Consider the following 16,124-nt stretch of genomic DNA (forward strand, 5'->3'; position numbering starts at 1 on the left):
TCAGGAACAGGTCCCGGAGCTGCTGATGACTCGATGGGTGCCCCAAACTTGCTCTATTTCTTTTTAGCTGGGTTCGGAGCTATAGGTGAGTGTGGAGGGGGTGGGGGTGGGGCGGTTGCTCAGCTCGCGATTGAGTGAGTGAGAGCCCTTTTTAGCTTGGAAATGTCTCGATTCCACGTACCTTCCACGCTGTGCCCTGTTGTGGGGTTCCTCCGTTCGTCTGGACTTGTTTTTATGTCCCCTTGAGGAGTTTTGTATGTTTCGGTCAGGAGAGGTTAAGAGCTGCTTCTTACTCTGCCGCCATCTTAACCGGGAACCCTCAGCTTTTTTTTTTTGTAGTGACATAGAATTGGAAACTGAGGGGGAATGACTGAATAAGTTGTGATATATGGTGGTAATGGAAAACTATTGTACCATAAGAAATGATGAACAGGATAAGTCTAGAAAAATCTGGAAAGGCATGTATGAATGTGTGCAAAGTGAAATGATCAGATCCAGGATAACAGTGTATATAGTAACAGAAATATTGTATGATGATAAACTGTGAAAGACTAAACAATTATCAGCAAAACAAGATTCCAAGATAACCCAAAGGGACTAATGATTACAGAAAAAAAATCTCTATCAACAGCCAAAGAACGAACTGTTAGAATCTTATTGCAGATCATAGCATGCTGTCCTTCACTTTATTTCATACAGGAGGCTTTTTTATTACATATGTGATACGGGTCTTTAGTTATGATATGGGTAATATGGAAATGTATATTGTATGAAATCAGTGATATAACCTACATGAGACTTTTCCCACCTTAGGGAGGGGGAAAAGGAGGGAGGGAGAGAATATGAATCACACAATGTCAGAAACCAATTGTCAAAAATATTTCTACATGTAATTGAAAACAAATTCAATTAAAAGGGGAAAAAAGCAAAGGATGAAGAAAATTTCCAGACATAAAAAACATTTGTTTTAAAAAAATAGAAAAAGAAACTCATATGTTAATAGAGGATATAATACAGAAATAACTACAGAGAGAAGATAAATATGTTTGCATCTTTATACATATATACTCATATGTATGTAGAAATAAATATGTGTAACTAACTGACTTGGAATTTATCTTGTTGATGAAAGATGACATACATATGTACAAAAATACATACATGCATACATATGAAGGGAGGCTCTCTTTTAGCTTTGTGCTTTTCTCTCCAGCACTCTTTGTTGATTCTATTCCATCATGATCATGACACCATGACATAGTTCAAACATTTACAGTGTTGAATAAAAATGTTGTTTTTCCTGGTCCCCAGCTCACATGATCATTTTCATATACGTACACTTTTCTTCCCTCCTTCATATTCCTGGATGTTCTCAAACCTTTGAGTGTTAGTTCCATGCTCAGAGCACCAGAAAACCTGAGTGGCCAGTTTTCTCCAAACTTTACTGAAAAGCTTCCAAATGGACAAGTAACTGCTAATTTCAATCTAAGAATTCACTGAAGAAAAAGTTTTCGTAGTCAGATTCCCAGCCAGCTGTATGGTATGCTCCATTAATCTTTGGAGCTAGCTGTCACATCCATAGCCAGAAATGATAGGACAGGAAGGAAATGACTTTTCCATCATTTTCTTTTGGCTTCTAAATGAGAGGTCATTGAAGATCTAAGATTGGGTCATCTGGGTCTCAGATAGATAGTCTGACTTGAAAATGTCATTCTCTCCTCGTTTGTCACTGCCAATTCACACACTGAGTTTAGACTTGGAGTCATCTGGGTTGTTACTTAGCTCCTCTTCAGGTCTTAAAAAAATGGAACTGAATAAATGAAATTCACACATTATTAAGTACCTGCCATGTAGCCTGCTGTAATCCAGGAAGCATGATGAAGAAAAAAGTGCCCTAAAATTTTGTATCAGATGACATGTTTTTACATTCTGACTGATACTTCCTAATCAACAGAAGCAGCTGGTAATACAATGGATAGAGCTCTGGTCCTGGGGTCAAGAAGATTTGAATTCAAATCTAGTCTCAAATGCTGACTAGTTGTCTGTGAATTTTCCTTTCTCTTCCATAGTTTATATTTGATCTGGAAGTTAGAACATGCATGTACAGCAAATTGTGAAAGACATTTAATGTTTATGTGGGAAACTCCTTTCATCGCTGAAGATGACAACCTATCTCTGACTTAGGAGATGAATCATCAGGAGGATTTTGAGTCACATACAAGTTAGATAATTTATTTTTATTGTATGTTATGCTTCTCTTCCCTTCCCTATTCTCTCTGGGCTTGCTCATTCATCCAATCTGCAGCCATACCAGCAGTTTGGAATCTCAGAGGTATAGATTCTTCAGCTTTTTCTCAGAGTTCTAGGGACTGGGAGTAATAAGGGTAGTGAGGTGGCTACTCTCCTATTATAAATTAGTTTACTTCAGTTTGCTCCTAACAAAAGTATTTGTGGAAAAGGCAAAGCTAGAACCACAACCACACAGCTTTCTCTCTCTTCCAAAAAACAAACAATCAACCAGAAGAAGCTGGAATCTATATTCCCACCAGCACTCAGCGTCCTTGGGGAAAATTCAGTATAATTTTAAAGAAGTATGGCAGTGTTTCATGTTGGTAAAGAACAGACATGACTAGGACATCACACTACTATGGAACTACGGACTTTAATGTCTTTTCTCAGGAACTGTCCTCACAAAATTGATCAATATCAGCATAGTATTTGGTTGGGATGTTGGCTCCTTTGCTGAAATGGCTTCATCCTAGACCAAGCTACAAAGCTGGGATATGACAATGGAACTCCTCTGCTTGACTGGATTTAATTTGCTGTTAGGGTAGGTTGTACCACTGTTACAAGGTGGAGTAACTCCTCTACTGAACTGGACTCGCTTTTCTTCAAGCATAATGTGGTATTCCTCCAAAAAGAGTAACGAACCTTAGCCTGGGAATTCCAGGAATTGCTCCAATTCTGCTCCCTAGAATCAGTGGGATTTCTGCCTCACCAGCAGTAGGTGGCAATGCAAAAATATTTAGCCTCTCTTTTGCCAACCCACTTTCTCAGGAAGCAAATGGAAGTGCAGGGAGTCACAGACTTTTCTTGGTACTTTGAAGTCTTGTCTTAGACATTAATCTTGGTTTCATACTCTGTCCATTCAATGAAAGGTCTGAAAGTAGCTTATGATAATTTACCAGTACATTGTTGAAACCTTATTTTTGTTGGCTGAGTCATAACCAGACAATTTATTTGTACAGAAATCACAAAATAGTTCGTAAAATAGTTCTGGAGTGCAAGATTCCCAATTGATTAACTCCTGCTGACTTTATGAAAATGGACAAGAGAGTGCTAAGCACCAACAACACATTTCCCCAGATTAATTATTATTTTTGCTAGCAGGTTTCATAGTGGTTTTCTTCTTTTTTATGTTATGGAAATCTCACCACTTTTCCTTCATATTTTCCCCCTTTATTCAGCCAAATAGTCAGTCAGGTAGACATTACACTAGTGTCAGAAGCAAGATTAGAACCCATCTTTACCCAAATCCAAGTCTGTCACCATTTCCAACACACATCTCTACCCCTATAATATTATGTATACAAATAAATAAATACAAGTTTATTTGATAAAGAAATACATCAAAACCAGTAATGGGCAAACTTTTTTAAAGAGGGGACCAAAGGAAAGGAAATGCTCCTCTGTCCCTCTGTTTCTAAGGCAACTCTTTTGAAATTTCATTATATTATATCCTACTCTTTGTATTCATCAAATTTGGAATAACGTTGCACCTTGGGATAGAACATTTCAGGGGGCCGCATCTGGCCTTCAGGCTGTAATTTGCCCATTCCTGATCTAAACCACTGGGAGCATCATTCAAAGGTAAACCTTGAAAGAAGCTAAGGAAGTGTGAAGCATATTAGATATCATGGACAGGGTTAATGTAAGTCTTTATCTAAGTTCATCTTCAACTAGCACTATCTACACCATTTAAACTTTTGGAAGTATGTGTAAAGGTACACTGGCTTTTTTTTTGTCTTGGTTGCTTCCTGGATTGATTAGCACCAGTTGACAGCATAATATTGTCTCTTTGTTCCAGTCACTTGCTATTCTTTGTTTGTGTTAGTTATGCTCCCAAAGAACTCAATGATGCTACTATTGTAAGGATAGTTTATTAAGTCAATGTCAGTTCCAGTTTTCCATAGACCATCTAACTCTGTGACAATCTGAGTCCCAAACAGCATGCAAGTTTTGATTATTGGAATCTCAATATTTACAAGGACAGTCATTTGAGAAAAAGAACTGAGGCCATCTTTAGAGAGTCACTGAAATGATCCTGTTCACATTACTTTCCGATTACTTCTTGTTTGACAAAGAAGTCAACCAAGTATCCACAGATGGTTTAAGTAGATTTGATTATTTGACTTCCCTGGTCCTGGTTAAAATTGTAACAAAGAGGAAGAGAAATCTAAGAGATGTTTTGAAAGAAAAAAATGATAGGATGTAATGATATATTAGATTAAAACAGAACTAGAAAGTATTGAGTTTGATTGATGATGCCATTGAAAGAAATGGAGAAGAGGGTGATAAAAATTAAACAAACAAAAATGTATCTGACACTGGATAAGACTAAAGTTCATTTAATCTAATTCTCTCCTCTTACAGATAAGGAAACAGACCTGGAGATTTTAGGTGCCTTGACATCAGAACCATCCTAGGGACAATTCTTTCTCATCTCATCTTCAACCTAGCCTTTTTTCCCCTGTCATGCAGCTGCTATATTTTCTCTTGTAAATTGAGCCACCAGATATTATAAATATGAACAGTTAGGCCACTCCCTGGGACTATTTATCCCTACCTTATTTTTCATCATTTGGTCTGAGGAATGTAATCAAATCACCACTGTCATTGCCTCTGGAAAGGGCATGTCTTGTGAAATGTCTTCTTACATCACTCTCCATTTTTGTTACAAATCGTAACTCTTATTCTTAGACACCACAAAGACATATGTATTTTCTTCCTCATGAAAACATTAGTTCCAAGAAGCCAGGAATCATCTTACAAAGATAAATAATAATAAATGCACTTCATTCATTCATTCATTCATTTATTCATATAGTTTGTAAACAATAGGGACAAAATCCAAACAAAAGTCTTTTAATTTCAGGTGAAAATTTTGGTTTCAAACATGTTGAGTTTGAAATGGAAATTGCAAATCCAAATGGATATTTATTATACCCAGAAGTAAGAAAGAAACATAACTGATAACTGGAGATAATGATCAATAATTTGTAGAGATTCTGCCTGAAATTCCTGCTTTGGGGTTACCTTATGTTTTGGAGCTGATAATGGAATGATATGAATGAATTTGACCTCAAAGAACAGTTCAATATGACCCTGATTCCTATGCTTTTGCCTACCTCAGATTAGTGACCAACAGGTGCTAAGAATTATACTTTGGGGGAGCATTTCTAAAGAATTTACTTATTTATTTTAGAAAAAAAAATTCCCATGGCTACATTATTCATGTTCTTGCTCTCTCTCTCTCCCCCCACCCCCACCCCCCAGTATCCAACGCACATTTCCACTGGATTCTTCCTGTGTCATTGATCAAGACCTATTTCCATATTATTGATAATTGTCCTAGGGTGATCATTAAGAATCTACATCCTAATCTTGTTTGCATCAACCCATGTGTTCAAGCAGTTGTTTTTCTTCTCTGTTTCCATTCCTGTAGTTCTTCCTCTGAATGTGGGTAGCGTTCTTTTCCATAAATGCCTCAGAATTGTCCTGGGTCATTGCATTGCTGCTAGTACAGAAGTCCATTATATTCGATTTTACTACAGTGTATCCATCTCTGTGTATAATGTTTTCCTTTCACTCTGCGTCAATTCCTGGAGGTCATTCCAGTTCACATGGAATTCCTCCAGTTCATTATTTCTTTAAACATAATAGTATTCCATCACCAGCATATACCACAATTTATTCAGTAATTCCCCAATTGAAGGGCATACCCTCGTTTTCCAGTTTTCTGCCACCACAAAAAGTGTGGCTATAAATTTGTGTACAGGTCTTTTTTTTCCCTATGATCACTTTAGTGGTACAAACCCAACAATGGTATAGCTGGATCAAAGGGCAGGAATTCTTTTAGTGATCTTTGGGCATAGTTCCAAATTGCCATCCAGAATGGTTGGATCAATTCACAACTCCACCAGCAATGCATTAATGTCCCAATTTTGCCACATCCCCTCCAATATTCATTACTTTCCCCTGCCATCATTTTAGCCAATCTTCTGGGTGTTATATGATACCTCAGAGTTGTTTTGATTTTCATTTCTCTAATTATTAGATATTTAGAACACTTTCTCATGTGCTTATTGATAGTTTTGATTTCTTTATCTGAAAATTGCCTATTCCTGTCCCTTGCCCATTTATTGATTGGAGAATGGCTTGATTTTTTGTGCAATTGATTTATTTCCTTGTATATTTGAGTAATTAGACCTTTGTCAGAGTATTTTGATATAAACATTTTTTCCCAGTTTGTTGTTTCCCTTCTGATTTTGGTTGCATTGTTTTTGTTTGTTCAAAATCTTTTTAATTTAATGTAATAGAAATTATTTATTTTACATTTTTGTAATTTTTTCTCACTCTTGCTTGGTTTTAAAATCTTTCCTTTCCCAGAGATCTGACAAGTATACTATTCTGTGTTCACCTAATTTTCTTAGTTTCCTTCTTTATATTCAAATCATTCACCCATTCTGAATTTATCTTGGTATAGGGTGTGAGATATTGATCTAAAACTAATCTATCCCATATTGTTTTCCAATTTTCCCAACATTTTTTTTGTCAAATAGTGCATTTTTCTCCCAAAAGTTGGGCTCTTTGGGTTTATCATAGAATATCTTGCTGACATCACTTACCCAAGTTTATTCCACTGATCCTCTCTTCTGTTTCTTAGCTAGTGCCATATTGTTTTGATGACCAATACTTTATAGTACAGCTTGAAATCTGGTACTACTAGACCACCTTCCTTCACTTTTTTTCATTATTTCCCTTGATATTTTTGATCTTTTGTTCTTCCAAATGAACTTGGTTATAATTTTTTTCTAATTCAATAAAAAAGTTTCTTGGTAGTTTGAAAGGTATGGCACTAAATAAGTAAATTAATTTGGGTAGAATGGTCATTTTTATTATGTTAGCTCATCCTACACCTGAGCAATCAGTGTTTTTCCAGTTGTTTAGATCTAGTTTTAATTGTTTGGAAAGTGTTTTGTAGTTGTGCTCATATAATTCCTGTGTTTGTTTTGGTAGACAGATTCCTAAGTATTTTATATTGTCCAGGGTGATTTTAAATGGTGTTTCTCTTTCTGCCTCTTGTTGCTCTAATGTGTTGGAAATATATAGAAATGCCGATGATTTATGTGCATTTATTTTTTATCCTGCAACTTTGCTAAAGTTGTTGATTATTTCTACTAGCTTTTTAGTTGATTCTCTAGGACTTTTTAAGTAGACCATCACATCATCTGCAAAGAGTGATAGCTTAGTCTTCCCATTGCCTATTTTAATACCTTCAATTTCTTTTTCTTCTCTAATTGCTACTGTTAGTGTTTCTAGTACAATGTTAAATAACAGAGGTGATAATGGGCATCCTTCTTTCACTCATAATCTTATTGGGAAGGCTTCTAATTTATCCCCATTGCATATGATGCTTGTTGATGGTTTTAGATATATACTGTTTATTCTTTTTGGGAAAGGCCCTTCTATTTCTATACTTTCTAGTGTTTTCTGTAGGAATGGGTGTTATATTTTGCAAAGGCTTTTTCAGCATCTATTGAGATAATAATGTGGTTTTTGTTGGTTGGCTTGTTGATATAGTCAATCATGTGGATGGTTTTCCTAATACTGAACCATCCTTGCATTCCTCATATAAATACCACCGGATCATGATGGATAACGCTCCTGATCACTTGGAGGAGTCTTTTTTCTAGTATTCTATTTAAGACTTTTGCATCAGTGTTTATTAGGGAGATTGTTCTGTAATTTTCTTTCTCTGTTTTTGGTCTGCCGGGCTTTGGAATCAGTACCATATTTGTGTCATAAAAAGAATTTGGTAGGACTCTTTCTTTGCTTATTATGTCAAATAATTCGTGTAATATTGGGATTAGTTGTTCTTTGAATGTTTGATAGAATTCACTTGTGAATCCATCAAGCCCTGGTAATTTTTTCTTAGGGAGTTCTTTGATGGCTTGTTCAATTTCTTTTTCTGATATGGGATTATTTAAGTATTCTATTTCTTCTGCTGTTAACCTATGCAATTTATATTTTTGTAAATATTCATCCATATCACCTAGATTGCTATATTTATTGCAATATAATTGGGCAAAATAGTTTTTAATGATTGCCTTAATTTCCTCTTCATTAGAGGAGATGTCTCCCTTTTCATCTTTGATACTGTTAATTTGGTTTTCTTCTTTCCTTTTTTATTACATTTACCATTATTTTGTCTATTTTATCTGTTTTTTCAAAATACCAGCTTCTAGTTTTATTTATTAATTCAATAGTTCTTTTACTTTTTATTTTATTAATTTCTCCTTTGATTTTTAGTATTTCTAATTTTGTTTTCATTTGGGAATTTTTAATTTGTTCATTTTCTAGTTTTTTTAAGTTGCATGCCCAATTCATTAATCTCTGCCCTCCTTAATTTGTTAATATATGCACTCAGTGATATACATTTTCCCATTAAAACTGCTTTGGCTGCATCTCATAATTTTGGTAAGAAGTATCATCATTGTCATTGTCTTCAATGAAATTATTAATTGTTTCTGTGATTTGTTCTTTCACTAACTTATTTTGGAGCATCATATTATTCAATTTCCAAATAATTTTTGGTTTGCCTCTCCATGTATTCTTACTAATAACTATTTTTATTGAATTATGATCTGATGAGGTGGCATTTATTATTTCTGCTTTTTTGCATTTGTTTGCCATGTTTCTATGCCATAGTAAATGGTCTAGCTTTGTGAATGTCCCATGTGCTGCTGACACCTTTTTGTCCCTATTTCTTTTTCTCCATATATCTATTAACTCTAATTTTTCTAGAATTTCATTCACTTATCTTATCTCTTTCTTACTTATTTTTTGGTTTCATTTATCTAGATCTGATAGGGGAAGGTTGAGGTCCCCCACTAGTATAGTTTTGTAGTCTATTTCATCCTTGAGTTCCACTAGCTTCTCCTTTAGAATTTTGGAAGCTATACCATTTGGTGTGCACATGTTGAGTACTGATATTTCTTCATCATTTATACTGCCTTTTATTAGTATGCAATTACTTTCCATATGTCTTTTAACCAGATCTACTTTTACTTTGGCTCTGTCAGACATCATGTTTGCAACTCCTGCCTTCTTTTTCTCAGTTGAAATATATAGTTGAAAAATATAGTTTTTGCTCCACCCTTTCATTTTTATTCTATGTATGTCTGCCTGTCTCATGTGTGTTTCTTGTAGACAACATATGGTAGGATTTAATTGACTCTGATATGTGCTTCCATTTTATGGGAGAGTTCATCCCATTCACATTCAGAGTTATAATTATCAACTGTGTATTCCCAGATATTTTGATTCTTTCTTCTTGTCCTGCCCTTTCTTCTTTCACTATTTACTTCTATACCAGTGTTTTGTTTTCAATTAGTTGCCCTAATCCCCTCCCTTATTGTACTTCCTTTCTCCCCTCTCCCTTCTTATTCCCCTGTTATTCTTCTTTAGGGTCTTTTTAAGCTACCCCCCCACCCTCTCCCTTCCTAGTGTTGCTTCCCTCCCCACAAGTCTTTATGTTACCCTTCTACTTCTCTATAGGGCTTGAATCAATTCTCTGCCCTAATGGATCTGAGAATTCTTCCCTCTTTAAGTTGATTTCAATGTACTTAGGTATTAAATATTTCCTCTCTCCAACCTCTTTACCCTTCCACTGTATTGTTATTCTTCCCTGTTCACCCCATGTGCTTCTTTATGGAATATAAACTTACTCCATTTTGTTTGTTTTCCCAATTTTCTTAATATTACCTTGTTTTTCCCTCTAGTTTTGTATATATTTATACATACATTTACACACACACACACACACACACACACACACACACACAGACACACACACATATATATATCTTGACATTTTATCCTGTATAATTTGTCACTGTTCCCTCTATGTAAACTTCTAGTTACCCTCTTGATAATAATTTTTAATACTTGACAATATCTTCTTTTCTTTTAGGGATACAAATCAATTGAACTTATTGGGTCCCTTAAAAAAAAGATTTTTTTATTCCCCCCCCACACACACTCTCTTGATTGTCTCATGGTGATTCTGTTGAGTTCTGTGTTTGGGCAGCAAACTCTCTGTTTAAGTCTGGTTTTTTCTTTATGAATGCTTGGAAGTCCTCAATTTTATTGAACAACCATACTTTCCCTGCAAAAATATAGTCAGTTTTGCTGGATAGTTGATTCTTGGTTGTAGGCCCAGATCTCCTGCTTTCCAGAATATTATGTTACATGCCTTCCAAACCTTCAATGTAGATGAAGCCAGATCCTGAGTTATCCTAACTGTGGTTCCCTGGTATCTGAATGACTTTTTCTAGCAGCTTATAATATTTTCCCTTGGTCTGGTAGTTTTTTAATTTGGCTATAATATTCCTGGAAGTTGTCATTTGTGGATTAAGTATAGGAAGTGATCTATGGATTCTTTCAATTTCCACTTTCACCACTTGTTCGAGAATGTCAGGGCAATTTTCTTGGATCATTTCCTGTAGGAGGATGTCCAAACTTTTTCTTTTGTCATGATGTTCCAGTAAACCAATAACTCTTAAATTGTCTTTTCTAGCTCTGTTTTCCAGATCTTTGTGTCAATGAGGTGTTTCATATTCCTCTCAAATTTTTCATTTTTTAAATTTTGTTTTATATAATCTTGCTGCCTTGTGAAGTCATTTGCTTCTAGTTGTTGAGTTCTATTTTTTAAAGACTGAATTTCATCCCTGACTTTTTGGTCATCCTCCTTCTGGTCTGATTTTCTTTGTAGATCATCTTTTGCCTTCTTTGCTTCATTTTCAAGCTTGGCAATTCTGGCTTTTAAGACTTTATTTTCTTGTTTTAGTTCATGTATTTCCTTTTTCAGATTGTCTTCAACCTCTCTTGATTGCTTTTTGAGTTCCTGAAGCTCTTACGTTAATTGAATTTTGAGATCTTCCAAAGCTTGTGCCCAATTCGCTGGAACTTCTTCAACTTCTGCTATTTCATTTGCTTTCTTTTCACTTCCTTTAAAGGAGCTGTCAATTGTCATTTATTTTCTCTTTTTCTGTTGTTTACTGATATTTTTTTCTTTTTTGTTCTGCTAGTTTAAGCAGATGGATTTAATAATCTTTCCCCAGCTGGCAATGGAGGTTTGTAGTTACTTTCTCTTCAGTGTATGGTGGAGGGCTGTTGGAGTTTCTCTGCCCTCTGAAGACTTCTTGTCTGTCCAATTGATGGGATCAAGCCTGTATTGATTGGATTAGTCTGTATTGCTTAATGTGCCCTGAGGCTAAAACCTTTAGAGGGGGGAAAAAAAGAAGTGGGGGGGGGGAAAAGATGGAGTGTTTTTGCTAAGCTGTTCAGCAGTAGTGTCCCCCTGTTCTGTGCTACTGTTAGAACTTGTTTTCTTTCCTCTTGAAGCGCTTTGTTCTCTATCTTGGTTTGATAAAGCTGGCAGTCTGAGGTTTGGCTCCATCTAAGCCACCTTCTTCAGAGCTTTTTTGTTTTGTTTCTTTGGCTTTCTCCTCCTGTCACCTCCCAGGTGCCTCAACTCCCAGAGTCCAGGGCCAGCAAGGCCCTCTCTCCAGGCCAGTGTGCTCGCCTGTTCTGAGATTTCAGGGGCCACTGGAGACTCCACACAGCTCTTGGGGGGAGGGGTCCTGGGATTCCCCTTCTATACCCTCAGACAGAACAGTTCAAGAATTCAAGCCTTTTTCTTGGTGTACATCTTTAGTTGTCCAGCAGTAGGATTCCCTCTGCTCTGTCCCGTTGTTAGATTTGGTCCTCTTTCTTCTCAAAGTTCATTGTTTTCTATTTCGGTGTGGAAAGAGTTCAGAGGTTTTAAGATTTGCTCCGTCTAAGCCACCATCTTCCCCCATTGCTAAAGTTTAAATTAATTGTTGTTACCCACAATTGGTCATGTGACCAACATGTTGATATTTTACTGTAAGAGCTGGGTAATATCAACATTGACATTCTTCCTGTAGGTGAAACAAGAAGGTATAATCAGTTGTAGCAAGGTGAGATGATGACATTCAGGTTTTCCTTGCAGTGGGGAGTAGAGGGGAAGACAGATGATTTTTATCAGAGGGAACTAAGTAGTGCAGTGAAGGAGTGTCAAACCTAGAATCAGGAAAACCTGTTTGAATCTGGCTTCAAACACTTATTATCTGTGTGACCATGGACCAGCAATTAGCCTCAATTAGTCTTCATTTCTTCATCTGTAAAATGGGTGTAATAGCATTTAGGCCTCTATGAGGATCACATGAGATAATAATTGTTAACTACTTAGCATAGTGCCTGGAAAATAGTAAATGCTATATAAATGTTAACTTTTTTTCTTTTTTATTTCTATTATTGTTATTGTTATTGTTATTAGTGTCTTGAGGCAACACAAGTGCAACTTCATGAGACCATCAATGGTCCAATGCCCATAATGATCATAAAGCAAAAACCACTAAGAATATAATCCTATATAGATGCCAATCTCTAGTGTAAAGATATAAAAGAAAATGAAAAACTCATCAAGTCCCCTGCCCATTACATTAGCATGTACTTCATCAGTTAAATACAAATATAGGAATAAGTAAGAACATTGAAAAACATGTGGGAAAGTATAACTACAAGGTGAAAGAGGAAGCTATAATCTACCTAGCATCTTTATGGTTCAACATCAGAAATGTTCATGAGGGGGCAGCTGGGTACCACAGTGGATTGAGAGCCAGGCTAGAGACAGGAAGTACTAGGTTCAAATTTGGCCTCAGACACTTCCCAACTGTGTGACCCTTGGCAAGTCACTGACCCCCCATTGCCTAGCCCTTACCACTCTTCTGCCTCGGAGCCAATACACAGTATTGACTTCAAGATGGAAGGTAAGGTTTTTTTTTTCAAAGAAAAGCTTATGATTTCAGCAATGAAAGTGACATCGATTATGAAGCATTGCCAGATGCTTTGTCCCTGAACTCTTAGGATGATGAGAATGTTCTATGTGACTCGAAGCCAAGACTTTCAGATGTATTATTTCCATCAGTAGAATGAGAGCTCCTTGAGAAGAGGGACCGTCTTACTTTCCTATTTGTATCTCTAGTATTTAATGAATGGTTTATTCATTTATACTTCCTTATTGTGAATAACTTAAAGAACAGAACCTGAGGGACACTGGGCATGACTTCTTTCATGTTTTCCTCAATTTTTTCAGTCTTTGGATTTTGTTTTTTGGATGTTTGCTGCCTTGTGAAGACATTTACTTCTAGTTGTTAGATTCTAATTTTTAAAGACTGAATTTCATCCCTGATTTTTTATCATTCTTTTCCTTTTGGAATATTTTTTTTTGTTGTTCATCTTTCACTTTCTTTGCCTCATTTTCAAGCTGGCCAATTCTTGCTTTTAGAAAACTATTTTCTTGTTTTAGTTCATGCACCTCTATTTCCAGAATACCTATTTTGCTTTTTAAGTTCTTTTCTCAATTTTCTTCAGCCTCTCTTAATTGTTTTTTAAATTGTGTTTTTGAGTTCTTCCAAACCTGAGTCCAATTCACTGGAGTTCCTTAGTTTTTGCTTAGTGTTCCTTGGTCCTCTTCTGTTCCATTTTTTTTGTTCATTACCTAGGTAGAAGCTATTGATTATAATTTCATAATAAATAATATCGATCTGTACATTCTCATCTCTACTATTTTGTCTGGTGATTTTGCATTGCTACAAATTGTAGAATTTCAGTTTTCCAAGAATATATATCTTTTTGCCACCCAGAGGGCATTAGAGGCTTATGTGGTAGGAATTGATAGGCTGCAACAACTTGTTACCAAATAAGAGTTTCGTGGAAAATACCAATCTAGAGATATGAGAAGGTTAATCAAACTTGATTGGCCACCATGTTATGCCAGCAAACAGAGAAGAAGATTCATAGACTATATGAAGTCTTCATAGACTGGACAAGAGTCCAGGATGAGAAATTCTGTATGAGTTGTGGTAAGCTCAGAGTCCCATTGAAGTGATCTTATAGATGAGACATGTGGAAGACAATGAGTGTATCAGCCTCAGAGATTTAGAGCTGGAAAGGGCCATAGAAGTCACCTAATACTCTCTTCATTTTACTAAGGAGGAAGGAAACTGGCATCTAGAGTGACTTGACCAAGATCACACAGTTGACAAATGAAAAGGGCACAATTTGAATCAATTCCTTGGATTATAGATCTGTGGCTTTTAGTAGTATACCATTTTTAAGGACCAAAGGATTGAGTCCACAAGAAATGGCAAGATGGTAGGAATCATCTAGGGATACTTGTGTAAATTAGTTCCATTTGGAGGAAAAGGAAGTTCTATGAAAGAATAAAAGAATGGAATATTTAGAAACAGAAGAACTAGCATAGTCAGAGAAAGTCAAGAAAGGAAAGCAGTTTGACAAGTAAAGCATGAGGAGTCATGGGAAAATAGGTTCATTTTTTGAGACTATGTTAATCATACTTTTTAACCATGTGATCTCATCAATACAGGGGTGTAATGTTGTATATCTGCTTAAATGTGGTTACTGCAGCCTTTTGTTTTATTTATTTGTCTTATTTTTGTTTTTATTTATTATTCTTTAATTTTATTTCACTGATGGAGGGTACATTGAGAAATAACCAGGATGTAAAAAGAAATAAAATCTTACAGCATATATACATATATCTATATATTTGTATGTAAATATCTGTCTATCTATCTATCTATCTATCTGTCTGTCTGTCTGTCTGTCTGTCTATCTACACACACCCCAAGGAAGTCAATGAGGATCAAAGACCTAGTAGAAACAAAAAATATTCAGAGCAACATTTCTTTGTGGAAATTATACAAGGAGATCTGTATATGAGGCACAATAAAATTAGTAGAAACAGGACAATACATAAAGCTACAATGATTTAACATTTATATAGTGTCTACTATGTGTCAGGCACTGTGCTAAAACTTTGAAATTATGATCTTATTTGATCCTCAGAACAACCCTGAGAGATTGATGCTATTAGTATCCTCATTTTATAGAAGAGAAAACTGAGGCAAACAAAGTTAGGTGACTTGCCCACAAACACAACTGGTTAGTGTCTGAGACCACATTTTAACGTAAGGTTTCCTGACTCCAGGTCTAGCATTCTGTCCACTGTACCCCATAGCTACAATAATGTCAATGAAAGCAGAATTAAAACAAGCCAAACTCTGAACTGCTGAAGAAACAGTTATGATTTTTCAGAGAATAATGAAAGTATATGCTCTCAGGAGAGGGAAGAATGTTGTATACCTTATTGGAAAACACAATTTTACTGGCTGTTTTTGAAAAGCCATTTTGTTTCTTATAATGGAGGTTTGAATTCTGGAGTGAGCAAATGGTTGAGGAGAAACATCCCTACGAATGACCATAATACAAAAAGAAATGTAATCAAGTAAAAGACTGGGAGGGCTACTAAAATTATGGGAGCTTTTCAAGGGAATAGACACAGAGGAGAGAGTGGCAGAAGTGAAACCCTTCAAAAACTTTGGCAACTAAAAGAAATAGACTAGGAATTTTCTTGCCTGGCTTTGAAGAATCTTCATAGACTAGATATACCCTTCCTATCAGTTCTCATTTCCTACCACCCTCAAACAGAAACTCACCAATCCTATAAAGTTTATTTATATGCAACATCTTTGATTTCCTGCCTTTTTTACTTCGATGGTGTTAATTCACCTTCCTCTCCTCTCTCACTGGTCAAATCCTCCCCTCCTTTCATACCTACCTTGAGGGCCACCTACTCTGGGAAGCCTTCCTGAAGACTCCAGCCCACATTGATCTTCCTCTCTGGGCTGCTTGGGTGATCCCAGATCATTCCACAACATAGTCACTTCATT

This window comes from Gracilinanus agilis, chromosome 5 (assembly GCF_016433145.1).
Source record: "Gracilinanus agilis isolate LMUSP501 chromosome 5, AgileGrace, whole genome shotgun sequence".
Taxonomy (NCBI): Eukaryota; Metazoa; Chordata; class Mammalia; order Didelphimorphia; family Didelphidae; genus Gracilinanus; species Gracilinanus agilis.